Below are 14,333 nucleotides of genomic sequence, written 5' to 3'. Positions count from 1 at the left end.
ATTTTCCTTTCTGTATACGTTGATGTTAGAGCTTAGACCATAGGTGAGACTGTCTCAGCCTATGGGTAGGGGGATCAGGCTTTGCATATTCTCTTGGGATGCTTTGATCCGAGACACCTTCCCACTTACCCAGCTCCCACTTGCCAACCCACATACGCATCCATATGCACACAAGCACGTTCCCTTGCCGGACGATCTCCAAATCTGTTCTGGAGGAATTGGAGCCATAACAATGTGGCAGTAAAAAATAATGAAATGCCATCATAAAAAAGATGTGGAAAAGCAATTATTTATTTATACCTAGGGAACTAGGAATAATACACCTGTTTCGTAGGGATGGCTGGCACAAAGCTGGCATTGCATAGTGGTACTTAATATTTTTTTTTTACCACGCTTTACAGGCTCTTTCCTGCAATTAATGCTAAATAAAATCAACATTTCTCCAACTTGCATTTCTGGCTCTCATTAACTCCCCTCTTGCCATTCACCACCTCTTTCTCTCTTGGTATCTTTTCTTCTTTCTTATTTTTCTAAATTGTTCTTCGCTCTTTGCTTCTTGTGAGCTCGTGTGCGGCAGCTTCAAAGAGCAGGACCCGCTCTATACCTGAATTAACTGAGATTTTCCAGGTTGGTGTGGGATTCTTCTAAACTATAAGGCTTAGCAAGGGCTGCTTCTCCAGGTGGAGCAAAGGCACCCATCCCTGGCATGGGGCTGGGTGGCAGCAGCTCCATGTGAGCCCACAACTAGGAGGGCAGCAAAGCAGCTTGAACCATGGAAAACCTATGGAGAACCTGATCTACAGCTGAAGAGTGGCAGTGTGAGAGGAGGGATGGAAATTTAGACCATTGCCCTCTCGAGTGAATTGGTAGATAAATGAATGGGTGAAGCAAAATGCTATTGATGGTGCTGGGAGGTGATTTCAAAAGTGGTTTTGAGCTCTGCCCTAAATGAATCATCTTTATTTTTTAACAAGGAGATACTTCAAGAACGCAGCACTGAGAGCCGCCTGGAAGTGCTGGAAGCACTTGGTCATGAAATGTTTATCCAGGTCTCAGATCATGTAAGTCCTCTTGTTCTCTTGCTTTTGCCCTCCTGCCCACATTTCCAAATAATTTTAAATCACGGGATTTCAATATTTTCCATTGTATTGAACCTGGAGAACAATACTCCCTGCTAGCACTCTGAAGAAACAGAAATCTTCTAAAGTGTCCATTTCAGACTGTTTACATTTTCATGTTACAAATATCAGGCAGAAATTTCTGATGGTGAAAATGTCCCCAGCTTGGTTGATATTTTCTCTGTGACTTCACTTGATCACACATTTTTTCTTTCTGCTGCATCCCACTGCTGTGCCCCAAATAATTTCTATTAATCCTTACCCCAAAAAGAAAAGAGGGAAGATTTTTGCTTCATTACTCTCTCTCCTCTGGTTTTAAAGTTGCAGATTTCCTAGCTTTATTTTATATAGTCATAAACAAAAAGCATGATTTTTTTCATGCAGAAAAATGTTTTGGATGAAACTCTTCCCTTCTCAAAATCTCCTTCGTCGAGATGCATGGATTTATTCCTAATGCCACTGAAATTATTTAATACTTGTTTCAGTAGGTAAAGTGAGCTGGGAGAGTAATTAAAAGGCGTAGTTTACCCTGTGGTGGAAAAACTGTCCCTGAAGGTAGGAGAGAATCAGCTCTAAGAATATGCACCGTGAAGCCTGAAACTGAAGTCACCCAGAGCGCTTTGCAGTGGCGTGGGGAGCCCTGCCGAGCCTTGCGTTTGTTAAATGGAGAAGGTTTATTCTTTTTTAATCAAGAGCAGTTGCAAACATGCCTCAGATCGCAAGACAGCTTTATCTGCCATCTAGTTCAGATGTGGGGAGGGTGGGGGGAAATAGGACCCACATGTTATCAGCTGATATATGAAATAGAGAGAGGATTATTAAGGAGGATAAAGGCCACGAAGAAAGAGGAGCGGTGCCTGCTTTCAAGACCCATCTCTCGTTCCAAGCCTGCGCACCCTCCTCTCCCTCTTCCCCACAAACTCCAGTTCGATGATGAAAAGGTTGGTGTCTGGGCTTTGAGATTTATGTGGATAATGGCACAGCGAGGCCTGGCATTACAGAATTAGATCCATGTGTTGCTCCTGCAGGATAATGAATAGGCAGCTTTCTGGGGATCAGCAGAGAAGTGGAGTACGATGGCAGCTCTCAGGCTGGCTGTAATCCCACCTTGCTCCCAAGTCTCCTACCTGCTGGTGGCTCCTCCCAACCGTCTGCTATTACCCAGCCTACATGCCTGGCATCACCTCAATTACTTTTCTGTGGCTTGTGAGTGCTCCTGCTGGGTGGTCTGTCCGTGAATAAGTGGCTCAGGAGCACCATTCCGGGCCAGGCATCCTGGGATGCTGCAGCTCAGGGCAGGCTAGACCCAAGAGATGAATTGGGAGTCTATGCAGAGCCCTGCAGTAAGACCAAGCTGAGCTTTGCAGAGCCTGTGGATTTTCATCCAGCAGCTCTGAGAATGGCTGGATGTATTCGTACAATATTTCTGGCAGCACGTTGGCGGCTGTGGCTGGGCACAACCACAGCTCCTTGTTTGCAGAAGCCCATCCAACCAAGTGCATTGGGAAGGGGGCAGGTTTGATGTCAGCATCTCTGGTGATGCAGGTCTCCCCACCATCCTTTCCTCTTGAAGGAGAAAAGAAGGGCAGACAAACTTGAGTTGTACTGTCCGTGCAAGAGGGTGGATAGGTAGTCCAGCTCATGACTGCTGGTGGGACTGCACGAGCTTGTTCAGCTCCCTGCACAAGGAGCCATCATGCAACTGCTGCTCTTCCCTGGTGGGCTGAATTCAGTCCTGTGGTGCACGGCAGCACCTCCTGCCCCAGGACCTGTTTCTCTGCAGGCAGTGCACCTCCTCTTGTGATTCTGCTATTAAATGCGTGCCTCCACATATCCATGTCTGAGGAGGCAGCAGACAGTCATTATATGTCTTTGGAATCTGATTAATCTCAACCTAGACATAATATTAATAATTTAATATTCCCTTGCATATAACATTTTCTCTTGCCTCCCACATAGGCCGAGTAAAAGGTTGGAGATTTGCCTTAAATAAATGCTATCTCCATGATTTTATACTGTGGGCTGTAACCGTTCTAGTTTTTCCCATTAGAGCACTTGCAGGGAGAAAAGAAGCAAGTTCTTGTAAAAAATAGGAGCCTCTAAACTAGTGACCTTCAGCCCTTTACTGGAGTGGGTTCTCCTTGTGCTGGATTTGGGCTATAAGTGGTTGCACTGGCCCCTTTTTGAATTCTATCATTACAGAAAGTCATCTTCCTCCTTCTCTTATTTAGGCTAAAGCACCTGCGTGGGTCAGAGCATCCTTGCCACTGCCCCTCATCTGTCTGTCCTGTGCCGCTCCTCCAAGGCGATGAGTGCTGAGACCTGGGTCAGCATCCCAGGACTGATGGCAGGAAAGTGCATCTCTTAAGGACTTTTTAGGCCATAATCTATTTATACCTCCTGCTCCAGTGGTTGCTTTCTTGTGAGGGCTAATGACTGCTGTCTCCTGCTTGTTGTACCGTGAGCTGTGCCAGGCTTGTCTAGCGATCAGCGGTCATTCCCCGTGCTGGCCATTCCCCTGAATTAAATCCAGAAATGAATTTCTGAATGAAATGCTTTGAGTTTGTCTGTGTTGGATTGTCTTCGAGAGTTTTTTCAGGCTCTAGCTCCAATTTTTTCAAGACCAAGCAATTGGCGTTGCTACTTAGGAATTGTCTCGCTCAGACTCTGCTTGAGTTTCTCCATCTTCAACATTGGGCTGACACTAATTGCCCATTTGCAATGCATTTCCAGACACGTGGCTATAAGGAGCTTTATGGAAAAAGCAGCCATTGTTATTATGAAACCTTCAGGAAAAAAATTAATAGATTCATATAACTCCATGGTCATTAAAACAAACCTTATGTGGATGGAAGAGACCAGAACTGAATAAACCTTGAGCAAACACAGCCTTTCACAATGAAACGCAAACTGGTTTTAATCAGCAGAGCCAAATAAGTTTTATTTTTCCGAGGTTTCTTTTCCCTCCATCTCCTTCTTTCAATATAAGCAATTGCAGAAGAGCACGTTGTCTTGATGAAAAGAGAACTTTGCCCAATTCCTGGTCTTATGAATTCAATTTTTTAAAAAACAACAACAAAATACTCTGCTTGGGCTGGCCAGTTCTCAAGTTGCTTTGAGCTACGATAGGTTCGTGGCCAGTCTTCCTGAAAGTATTATTCTGTGGTTAAAGAACCACTATTTGTCCAAAGATTTTGGATGAAATTGGGTTTAAGCCCCATCAGATGGTAAGAGAGGGCTGATGATCACCTCCTAGCACTTGCTTCCTTCAGGGAGGCCACACAGCTGTTTCTTTTTTGCCTCACCAAAGCTTCTCCTGTGTTTGTTTAGAAGACAGAAATAACTTTCTGCTACGAGGATGATGAGGTTACACATCTCGAGCTGTCACGGTGAGTCAAAAGCCTGGAGCTGATGGGGCTGCCTGCAAGGCAAGAAGTGGGAAACGCCTTCAGAGGGGAGCCCTGTGCTGTCCACCTCATCTCTGCCTGCACTGAGGACCTCTCTCCATCAGGATACCTTCCACAGAGGTATGTTATCATTGCTTTCTTAAGTACCCTGGCTCCTCTATGATAGCTTGACACTGAGAAGGTCACCATCCCTACCTGTCACCCAGTCCCATACCCTTCCCACTGACTCTCTTCAAGGAGGTCCATCCAATGCCCTTCAATGGCTGTGGACGATAGTCTCACCTGTAGATGTTTCTCCATATGAACTTATGAACGTGAAGCGATAGCAGTATGTTGCCCAAGACAATTCCTTGAGGCAGCTGATCACACCAGCCACTCTCCACACTGCGTTTGTCACAAGTCATGTTATTTCATGCTGCATCCAACGTGACTCCGGTGTTACTCACCATATTTACTTTCCATCCAACTCACTGCTTCTACAGCACAAAACCAGTTGTGCAAGCTAACAAACGCCATCTCAATTGTGTGGAACGGACTTCTTATGTGCTAGATATGTTAGGTCATGTAAATCCTTCTCAAGGGATATAATTAGAGATCACCCCGCCCGCCTTATACATGTTCAGCTTGACGAGGCTTGTTGGCCTACGAACCCCCCCCAGTAGCATGAGTAAACAGCTTGCCATGAAGTCTACCCGGAGGGCTGGCTGTTCCATTGCTGCGGCGCGGTGCCCAGTGCCAAATTCATGGTTTGGAGACTCCTGTCTGTGGGTTTGCACTTTACACTTGTGGCAGCCAGCTGGGCGATTCTCTCCGCTCGCAAACTCACCCATTCCCACTCGCTCGCTGCTTACATATCGCAACCAACACGGGCTTGGAGGGGCCTCGTAGTGTTCTGCTATGAAATATTACCAAGAGGAAAATACCCTTCTCTTTGCACAATTAGTTTGGCCCTGAATATCTTCTCTTAAAAAAATCAATCTCTCCAAACTGAAGATATTTTGCTTTTTTCCATCACTGCGGCTTCCTCTCATTTTCCAGTAGCATAAATAGGAACAGAATATATTTTTTTTTTGTTAACTTCAGGTTTTTATTTTGTGAAAAGACAAAAAAAAAAATACAGAGGTAAATGCATTTGGTGAAACCTTCACTTATTAAAAAAGTCATCCAATTTGGAAGGACATTTCCATGAGAATATGCAAGATCAGCTCTATTTGACAAGGAATTGCCATCTCTAATTGACAGAGGAAACCATTCTTATTTAAACACAGCCCAAACCTGTAGCTTATAAACTTCCTGTTGATCTCGGGCTTGTGGTCCCTGATTCTTTGTACTTTTCATCTTCAGATTTGGGGTTTTTTTCCTCCTCTAATTGTCATGCCTGGCTCCTTTTCTCTCCCATACAGAAGGCTACCTTTGCAAAACTGATTATGCAGCGAGCACCAGGGTCTTCACATCAAAATATGCCGCATCATTAAGGTATCTCAGCACATAGAAGCTGCTGTTTGCCTTTCTCTGAAGTATCTGCTCGTGGCCGCACAGGTCCTTAGGCTGCTGTGAGCTGGGATGACTGACATTGCTGGGTCAGAACTCTGATCGTCCAGACAGAAACCCGCCAACCTTCAAAAGGAGAGGAGGATGCCTCCAGTTAAGCTCTCAAGTGAATCCTATTTGCCTTTTAGTTGATTTTTTTTTTTAAACTCAGCCCTTCCAAAAACTTAAAAAAAAAAACCCAAAGCACATGAAGATATGAAACGGAGCAGGATGTTAAATACCCAACCTATGTCAGCAAGCAGCTTGCTTTTAATCAACCATCCACCTGAAATACCTGGGGGCGAGGAAGGAGCCTGTGGGAACGTGTTGCAACAGACTGAAGCCATCTCAGAGGAGAACTGCCACACAAACGGTGAGCCGGAAGGGTGGCTTCAGAAGCCACTTGTTAAACATCTCCTGTTTGATCCCCACGTAGCAGCATGCCAGAAGCAGGAAGAAAATGTTCATTCCAAGAAAGTCCTCATGGTCACTCCAGCAGGTTTATTATCCTAATTGACTTACGGTGCTTGGTTCTAAATTAGCCTGCTTGGAAATGTGATCGGCATGGGTAATTTTTCACTTTATGACATACCTTATAATAAATAATCAAAAAACCCGTAAAGAGCGGTAATGTTAGATCACTGGTGCTTATGAATAACCATAGCTTAAAGTATAGTGTAGAAAAGAGGTTTTTTTTGATGATGCATCCTTAAGACTGTGTCTGTGTTACTCTTTTGTCGTAATTAAATTATTGCTTATAAGAACTCCTGCTTGGTCAAAAAGAGAAAAAACCTCCAATTATTATAATTTCATTTCAGTGTTTTCCATAAGCTCCTAGCCAAGTTGGCCAATAACTAAGGCAAAGAACAGGAGGGGGGAAAAAAAAAGGTATGTATTGTATACTCACTTAAAACTTGGCTAGAAATGACCTTTTATTTCCTAATTTTTTTTTTCCATGCCCAACTTGGCTACTTGAGGCAAACTCATTGCCAAGTTTCTATAGTGTGTTATTTTCCTATGTGTTCAAAAACATTTTATAAAGCTGTCCTCCAAGTGTTGTACAAAGGTTTTGTGTGGACAAGGGTAGAGGAGCCTGGGTTTGATAGAGTTACTGGTGAAGATGCTGGTGTTGAAAAGCTTAGATGTGTTTTGCTTGCTTGGGATATTTTTTGTGTGCCATTCCCTCCCCCTTCTTGTTCCCCGTGCAGCCCAACATGGCAAGATCTCCAAATGGGCTGTGCTAACAAATGCAGCTGAAGACAGCCATATGATGTTAATATAAACGTCCTCTGTCAGCTTGGAGAGGCACCAGGAAATCACCCCAGGAATGCTTTTTGCAGCGCCTGTCTCTGCTCGGTGCCACGCAGTGGCATTTGTCAGGCGCACTCAGCCGTGGCTCTCCAGAGGACACAGGACCTTTTCCCTCAGTCTGGGTCACTCTAACATGTGTCGTGTTGTGTCTAAGCATATGGATGACTTTTTAGTTAAAAAAAAACCAATAAAAGGAAGCAATTCTGGGTTACAAAACCCAACCCCAAAACCAGTTGCTGTCACTCTGGCTCCTCCATAAGAGTCCAGCCATTGTGTAAGTGATACTTGAGTCGTGATAAAATAAGAAATGCAGCTCTCTTTACAATTCAAGGACAATTTCTCTTTGAGTCCTTCATTAAAAACACCATGCTGGAATAAATAGAAAGACCAGGGCTCAGGCATATTCTTATTCGGGATCATTTCATTTTAGAAACAAAGAAAAGTGATTTTAAAATTCGATGCAATTCTTTTTGTGTTGTGCAGTTGAAGTTTGCAGTTTGCTGCATTTTCCTCAGAGACATGCTTAATTTCTTTTTTATTATATTTTATTTCACTTTATTTCATTTTTTTTTTGTGGTGAGCTGCCGTGGTGTCACCAACGCATCTGAAATATTACGGGGAGAAAGACAGCCACTTGAAAGCAATAATGAGGGTGAGTCTGTCCTAGCTTTTATTTCCTGTATGCATATATAAAGTTATACAAAGGGTAAAGCTTTCTGACATCCCACTCCTACAAGTTCCTATAAACATATTTAATTTTATTATCCAGCAGGACAAACTGCTAGATGTAGAAACATCTATAATACAAAGGCATAAGGTCTAGCTCTGCACGTAAGTTAAAAATCCAGCAACAGCAAAGGAAATAAAAGCACAAATTTCAAATTTTGTATGTTTTCTTGCTGCATCTTGTGATACGAGACAACTTTCAAAGCCCTACCCCAAATGATCTAGGAGTGTAAGTCTTACTAACTGAGATAGGAACCTAAATCAAATGGACCCTGAGGGTTCTTGTCCATTTCATGATCATCCTATTTCCACATGCTTATTTTTCACTCTGGTGTAGGTGGACCCACTCTTTGATAGTATGTTGGTAACTGAATGCGTATTTAACTCTGCCGTGCGCACTGTTGGCATTTGTTGGGTTACTGAAATGTAGGTCAAATCAGAAAGGACTTGGAAGAAAAGTGATGGAGACAAAATTGAAAGAGGAAAGATCGCGTGCAGCTTGGTGCACACAGATGGCTTATTATCGCTAGGACCATGTGGCGGAATCCAAACTCATCTGACAGTCTGTTTTCATGATACAAAACTCTTTCAGGGACTGCTGAACCTCTGAAAATATCTGGGTGCATTCTGCATGATGTTCACACTTCACTGACCTTGTGGAAGCCTTGGAGTAGTTGCAGTTTCAAATTAGTTTTGCAAACTAAAAGGTTTAGTGCGATGCTTGTGGTGGGATCGATATCCAACCAAACCTTGTGATGTTTGCCAGGTCTCTCAACACAGACTCACCAGGTTTTTATAGGTTTCCAGAGAGCAGATGGACATTTTGTAGGTCCCACCTTGCCTGGCGTCTCTGCAGGAGTGAAAGAAACTGAACAGAAACTCTTCTCTGTGCATCAGTCCGTACCTTTCTCCTGCTCAAAGACTACACAGAAAGCAAGAATCAAGTAACTGAAAGATTTATGTTGGAACTACAGCCACATGGATCAGAACACAAATAACACCTCCATCCCCTTCCAAATCTTCCAGGCCTGACCTTTCACAATCTCAATTTCCTGACCAATGACTCCAAAGAAAATAGAGCTGCTAGTTGGTATTTAATGGAAATCTGTGCAAAACTTGTCAAAATACACCACCATGCCTATCAGCTGCCTGGGACAAGACCTCTACAGTAGTTTCCAGAAACTCAGTGCAATTACTTACATTTTAAATTATCTTTAATTGTCGCATGTGAGCTACAGAAACATTTTTCCCCACTCTGAAGCAAGACCTCGCTATTAAGAGTCACCCCATAATTGCAGCTTTAATAGGGGGACCGTAGCAGGTCAGCTGTGAAGGTTAGCGCAGGGCGCAGCAAGGCGAGAGCGGCTGCTGAACACCAGTAAGTGGAAGTGACACATCACAATAGTCCCATCAATTATGTAGGGGCAGTTTGGAGTGTAAACTTTTTAGTGAATCTAATTACCTTGCCAGATGTTTTAATCCAATCTCCTTGCCCTTCCTTTGCCATCAAATACTACATTGTTTTTTTGAGTTCCTGATAGGAAAATGTCACCATAACTATGGAATCGAAATAAACTTGTTGAGTTTCTTTGCAGGAACTGAGCATCCTTTTGCTCTCCAAGAGATTAATCGGGTTCCTGTGTGACTCAGTACTTGTGGGATCACACTGAACAAGGATGAATGTACTCATGAATTGATAAGGGTGTCACGACGGGTGCAAGACTGATGAAAAATAGATGAGGTGGTGTAAACGAGCTCAAGAGCTGAATGACAACTTGTTAGCCTGGCAATGCCGAATTGAAGCGCATCCTGTCAATAGTATTGGAGATGCTGCACCAGATTTTCTGAGGCTGTTTGCATATTGACCTAATGTTCCTCTTGACACAAAACCTTGAAAGTGCAGCTAAAAGCAGCATTGCTGAACTCTTCTGATTTGCTCACAGATTGGGGTCAGATGTGAGCATGAAAGAAAATCCATGCCTATGCAGGAGAGGGGAAAATAGTGAATTAACTGTGTACACAGATGCATGATTATTTCCTTCTAGAAGTGCAGAGCAGGGAAGTAACCTACCAGTATCGGGAGGGCTTTCCTTGTCATTCGGTGACCTGGTTTTGGGTTGGTGCGAAATCCGGGGATGTGCGTGCAACATGTTGACCAGTCTTCAGCCTGGACTGCCGTGTCTTGACAACCCTAACATGAAAAAAACCCAGCCTATATCAGAGGAGTCTCAGACTCTTCAAACTTCAATTGAACAGTTTGATGGTCTTTATTTTCACCAGCTTATCACATTAATAGTTGCTTATCGTCCCTTCATCCTCCCACTGAGAGACCATTCAAACTTGTTCCATGCACAACTTTAGTTGCACGCTCGTTGGATAGAAACATGCAGAGCAAACAATGAAACAAGACTGTTTATAAACCGCTCAACACTTTGGGGCAGTGGAGAAGAGCCCAAGTTTCCACATAAAGGTCTGAATGGACAAGAGTGATGTGAAACACATGGAAAATGTGGAATAAGTAATAAAATCATAAATAAAACAAATACTATAAATTGGAAATGCAGTTTTACTCGTAATGATTTGTGTTCCTAGTAATCCAAGACTCCCTTACCTTTGGAAAATTGTATGTTTTTTCAACGGAGGAACTGACTGCAGGTGACAGGCCTGACGAGTTGGGCGGTGGGTTGGATCATTGAATGGCTCAAGCATTCAGCAGGTCGGGGCTCCGGCAACCTTGCATAAGCCCTTTCTCTGACAATGGTTTGCATCATGACCTCAGGAAAAAAAAATAAATAAAATCACTTAATTAAGTGCTGGTTAGTGTTAGTGCAGAAATTTTGGCCAGAAGGGAATCTTGGCTTATTCTGGATAGAGAAATTTGCCTGGCAGAGTTACCTAGATGCATTGCACCGAGTTTGCTTTTTAGCTCTGGGTTTTCTTAGTTATTAACAACAGCACTTCATGTGCTTCTCTTTGTGAGTGTGTTCTACCAGTGATCCCCTGTGGGTGCACTGGTGGGATGGGGACTCCAGTTTCTCATTGCTGCGGAAGACTGCAGGTATTTCTGGATCTCATACTTGAGGGCTGCAGGCAAAGTCTCTGCCATTGTAAAACACTCATACAGAAGCTCTCTTTAACAATTTCAGTATCTTTTCAGCTTCAGAAAGGAATGCCCAAAAACTGACTCTGGAAAAAAAAATAGAAATAAAGTGCTTGTCTGCTTTAACCACTGCTGATGTTCTGCTGTCAGGCTAACAATAGGTAGTGTTAAAGAACAAATATATCAAATATATGAATATGACTTGTATTTGTAGTCAGAGTTCTGTTGGAACTCAGGGCCCAGTGTGGTTGAGGGCACCTGCAGCAAAAGCTAATGGGATAGAAAGAGCGATGAAGCTGGACTCAGCTGCCTCTGACCCTTTGTCCCACTTAATTAGGTACCAAATTAGCTGTATTCTACGGGAAATGGCTTTAGAACAAGCCAAGAATAAGGCTTAAATAAATGACTTTTAGCTGGAAGAATTTATATCCAAAAGAAGCATCTAAAAGGGCAGCAGAAGCCTGAAGGAGTGAAGAAACTTGCCCAAAGTCACTATCAGAACAGAAGCGTGCACAGAAAGGAAGCTGGGGTGCTGCTTTTGCAAGACACAGCGCCATGGTCTGAGATGAGTAAATGCTACATTATATGAGACTGTCCCTTTGCTGTACATTTAGAGCTTAGAAAAGTTTCTTTCGATACCACTGTGATGATTATTCTGCTAGCAATAAAGGAGAAAAAAGGGGGAAGAGGAGGAGTATGAGCTGCGTATGAATTGCAGCTATTCTTCAGGGTAAAAGACCTGAATTTCCATTTTCCGACACCATTATAGAGCTGATACGGGTCTGACTGGCCACTACATGGTGAAAAAGTCCCTCCGTGTGCCAGTATTGAAAACTGTTTGTGCATTAGTTTGGAGTCTTTGCCAGTGAAATAATATCGTCCTCTTTGTTTATTATATTGAAACACGATAAAAGAAAGAGGCAGAGGGGGGGAAAAAAATAAGATTGTGGTGTGAAATGAATGTTCTCGTCTGGGCTCCAGGATGCAGCCGTGAATAACGTCTGTGGCATCGCTGGGCGTCCTACTGTAAAAACAAGTTATTGTGCTGCAGCTGTAGTCTGGGCTTTGCTAGGAGAGGGACAGTCCCTGCTTTTTCAAGGGGTTCCCCCCGAGTTTTCTGGGGCATTGCCTCCCCGGGTGATGACGATAACGTAGACTCTAAGTAACTCAAGTCCGGATCTGGATGCTCCATGTTGTTACTCCCCAACAAGGCAGGTCCATGCAAGATTGTTTTGAATCCCAGCATTATCTCAGTGCCCCAGCATTCTGAACAGATTCCTTTTCCTCCCCCCCAATTCTTTGGCTGAAATATGACCACACTTTTGAGCCATTTCTGGATCCAAAGCTGGCTTTGTTGCATTGAAAATTATCAGCAATGACCCCAACTAAATGAAGTATCCTTTTCAGATAAGAAAGGCAGACTCTGTGTGCTCACAAAGTGCTTGCAAGTGGATGGGACCCCTTTACAATATTATGAAATTATGAAATATTATTTCATTATGAAATGAAAGCAAAATCAAACGAAATCCAAACCAAAAAAACCCCGTGCCCACAAAGTCCCTGTGCAAAAAAAACCAAAAGGATTTAAAAATCATGCCTGGCTGAAATACTGCAAGAGTTCCAAAGTATTAACCAACATCAATTTGTAAGGGGGCGGAAGTATTACTCACATTGTAGATGCTTTGGGCCAGTCCTCACAATTTTATTTCACATCTGTGAGTGCTAGCACTGAGAGCTCTTACCCTGTGACAGGAGACCTACGTGTTAACGCAATAGGAACTGTGAGAATAACAGCAACAATATCACCAATAGAAATAATGGCATTCATCTCACCCAACTCAGCACACACCCCACTGGGCTATGAGTCTATATTGATTTTTTTACCTGGGCGCCCATAAGGAGTGAATGCCTGGATGTCTACAATAAAGGAGAATGATAGTGGTAGCAGAATATGGAATGGCTGTATTTCACTTTCTGGAGCCTGAGCTGACCCCGAGAGGGAACAGCCTGTCCCTAAGAATGCTCTTGTATTTCTTTGGGTCCAGGACTAGTCCAGCACCTTCCATATTCCAGGAGAGTCTTTCAAAGAATTGTTTTTCCAGAAGACAAACACTGGCTAAATGAATGAAAATAAGAACAAAGGTTTACTTGAAAACGAGTATCCTTTATGTTTGGCTTTTAGTTTTTAAAACTTTAAGGGGGTATTTCAGATCATAGTTTCTCATATCTGTGTAATGAGCATTAGAAGCAGCTTGGGTTTGTGTAAAAGTTGACATTCACAATCCCAAAAGCTGAAGCTTTACAAAACAAGAAAAATGGACATCTCCCTCTCCCAGTTATATCATGGCAGTTTGTAATGTAGAAATAATCTTGCTTTCCTTATATGTAACAACTGGTCAACCAGTCCCTTTCTCTCCTATTTTGCTCTTTATGATTTTCTTCTTGAGATGAAAGCTGTGATAAAAGGATATCCCATCAATTTAAGACAAAATATAAAGAATACTAAACAGAAAGAGCCCTTTTTGGCATCATATAGCTGCAGCTTTTTAAAGCTTGAAAGCCAGACTTCCTAAGGGTTAAAGGAAAAAAAAATTTCCCCTTTTAAGTGTATGAGTGCACACACAAAAGTCCAACCTCGCCTTTTGCCTTCTCTAGCGAGCAACACATACGCATGCACGCACATGTACACAAACATACACTCTCTCGGCACGATCCAGGTCACTCTGATTTCAGGAGACTTACTGGCTTTACAGTGTTAATGGAAAGCAGTTTCCAGTGTAGGGTGGAGCGAGGAGGTGAAGGAGGAGGCCAGGAGGGGGAATTTGCTCTCCGAGGTGTTGAGTACTAAAAGTGGCAGCAACTCCTGACAGTTCCCCAAAACAGCCTTCTTGCGGCTCACTTGGTTTCTGGGCAGAGATGCCTGTGAGCAGAGCTAGGAAGCAGCCCCTAATGCTGCTCGAGGACTTTCCCACTCACGACAGACGTCCTGGAGGGCAATATCGGAAAGATTAGCTCTTTCACATGCTTTCACCCAGCCTTTGAAATGGATTTGCAGGGGTCTTCTTCTAATATATGGTCCCTGAATGTGCAGCCCAAAATGCTGCTTGGCGTGTTGGGGGACCAATGGCTGCAAAGAGAGCC

At 43.3% G+C, this 14,333-nt stretch overlaps 1 long non-coding RNA gene across 13 annotated transcripts in view; it reads left to right on the top strand.

The window, feature by feature from the left end:
- The window catches only part of LOC128854018 (uncharacterized), a 34,683-nt gene extending 23,828 nt beyond the window's left edge, over window positions 1-10,855 (top strand). For 4 of the 13 annotated variants that reach the window (XR_008452912.1, XR_008452918.1, XR_008452915.1 and 1 more), the window contains 4 exons: window positions 975-1,061; window positions 3,350-4,645; window positions 5,929-8,018; window positions 8,685-10,853. This is a non-coding gene — a long non-coding RNA (uncharacterized LOC128854018). Of the gene's footprint in view, window positions 1-974; window positions 1,062-3,349; window positions 4,646-5,928; window positions 8,019-8,684 lie in introns of all 13 variants that reach the window. The other 9 variants (XR_008452921.1, XR_008452913.1, XR_008452914.1 and 6 more) reach the window with 9 other exon arrangements.
- Window positions 10,856-14,333: the final 3,478 nt, after the last annotated feature.

The sequence above is a fragment of the Cuculus canorus genome, chromosome 18 (assembly GCF_017976375.1).
Source record: "Cuculus canorus isolate bCucCan1 chromosome 18, bCucCan1.pri, whole genome shotgun sequence".
Lineage (NCBI taxonomy): Eukaryota > Metazoa > Chordata > Aves > Cuculiformes > Cuculidae > Cuculus > Cuculus canorus.
This window is presented reverse-complemented; position numbering and strand designations above follow the sequence as displayed.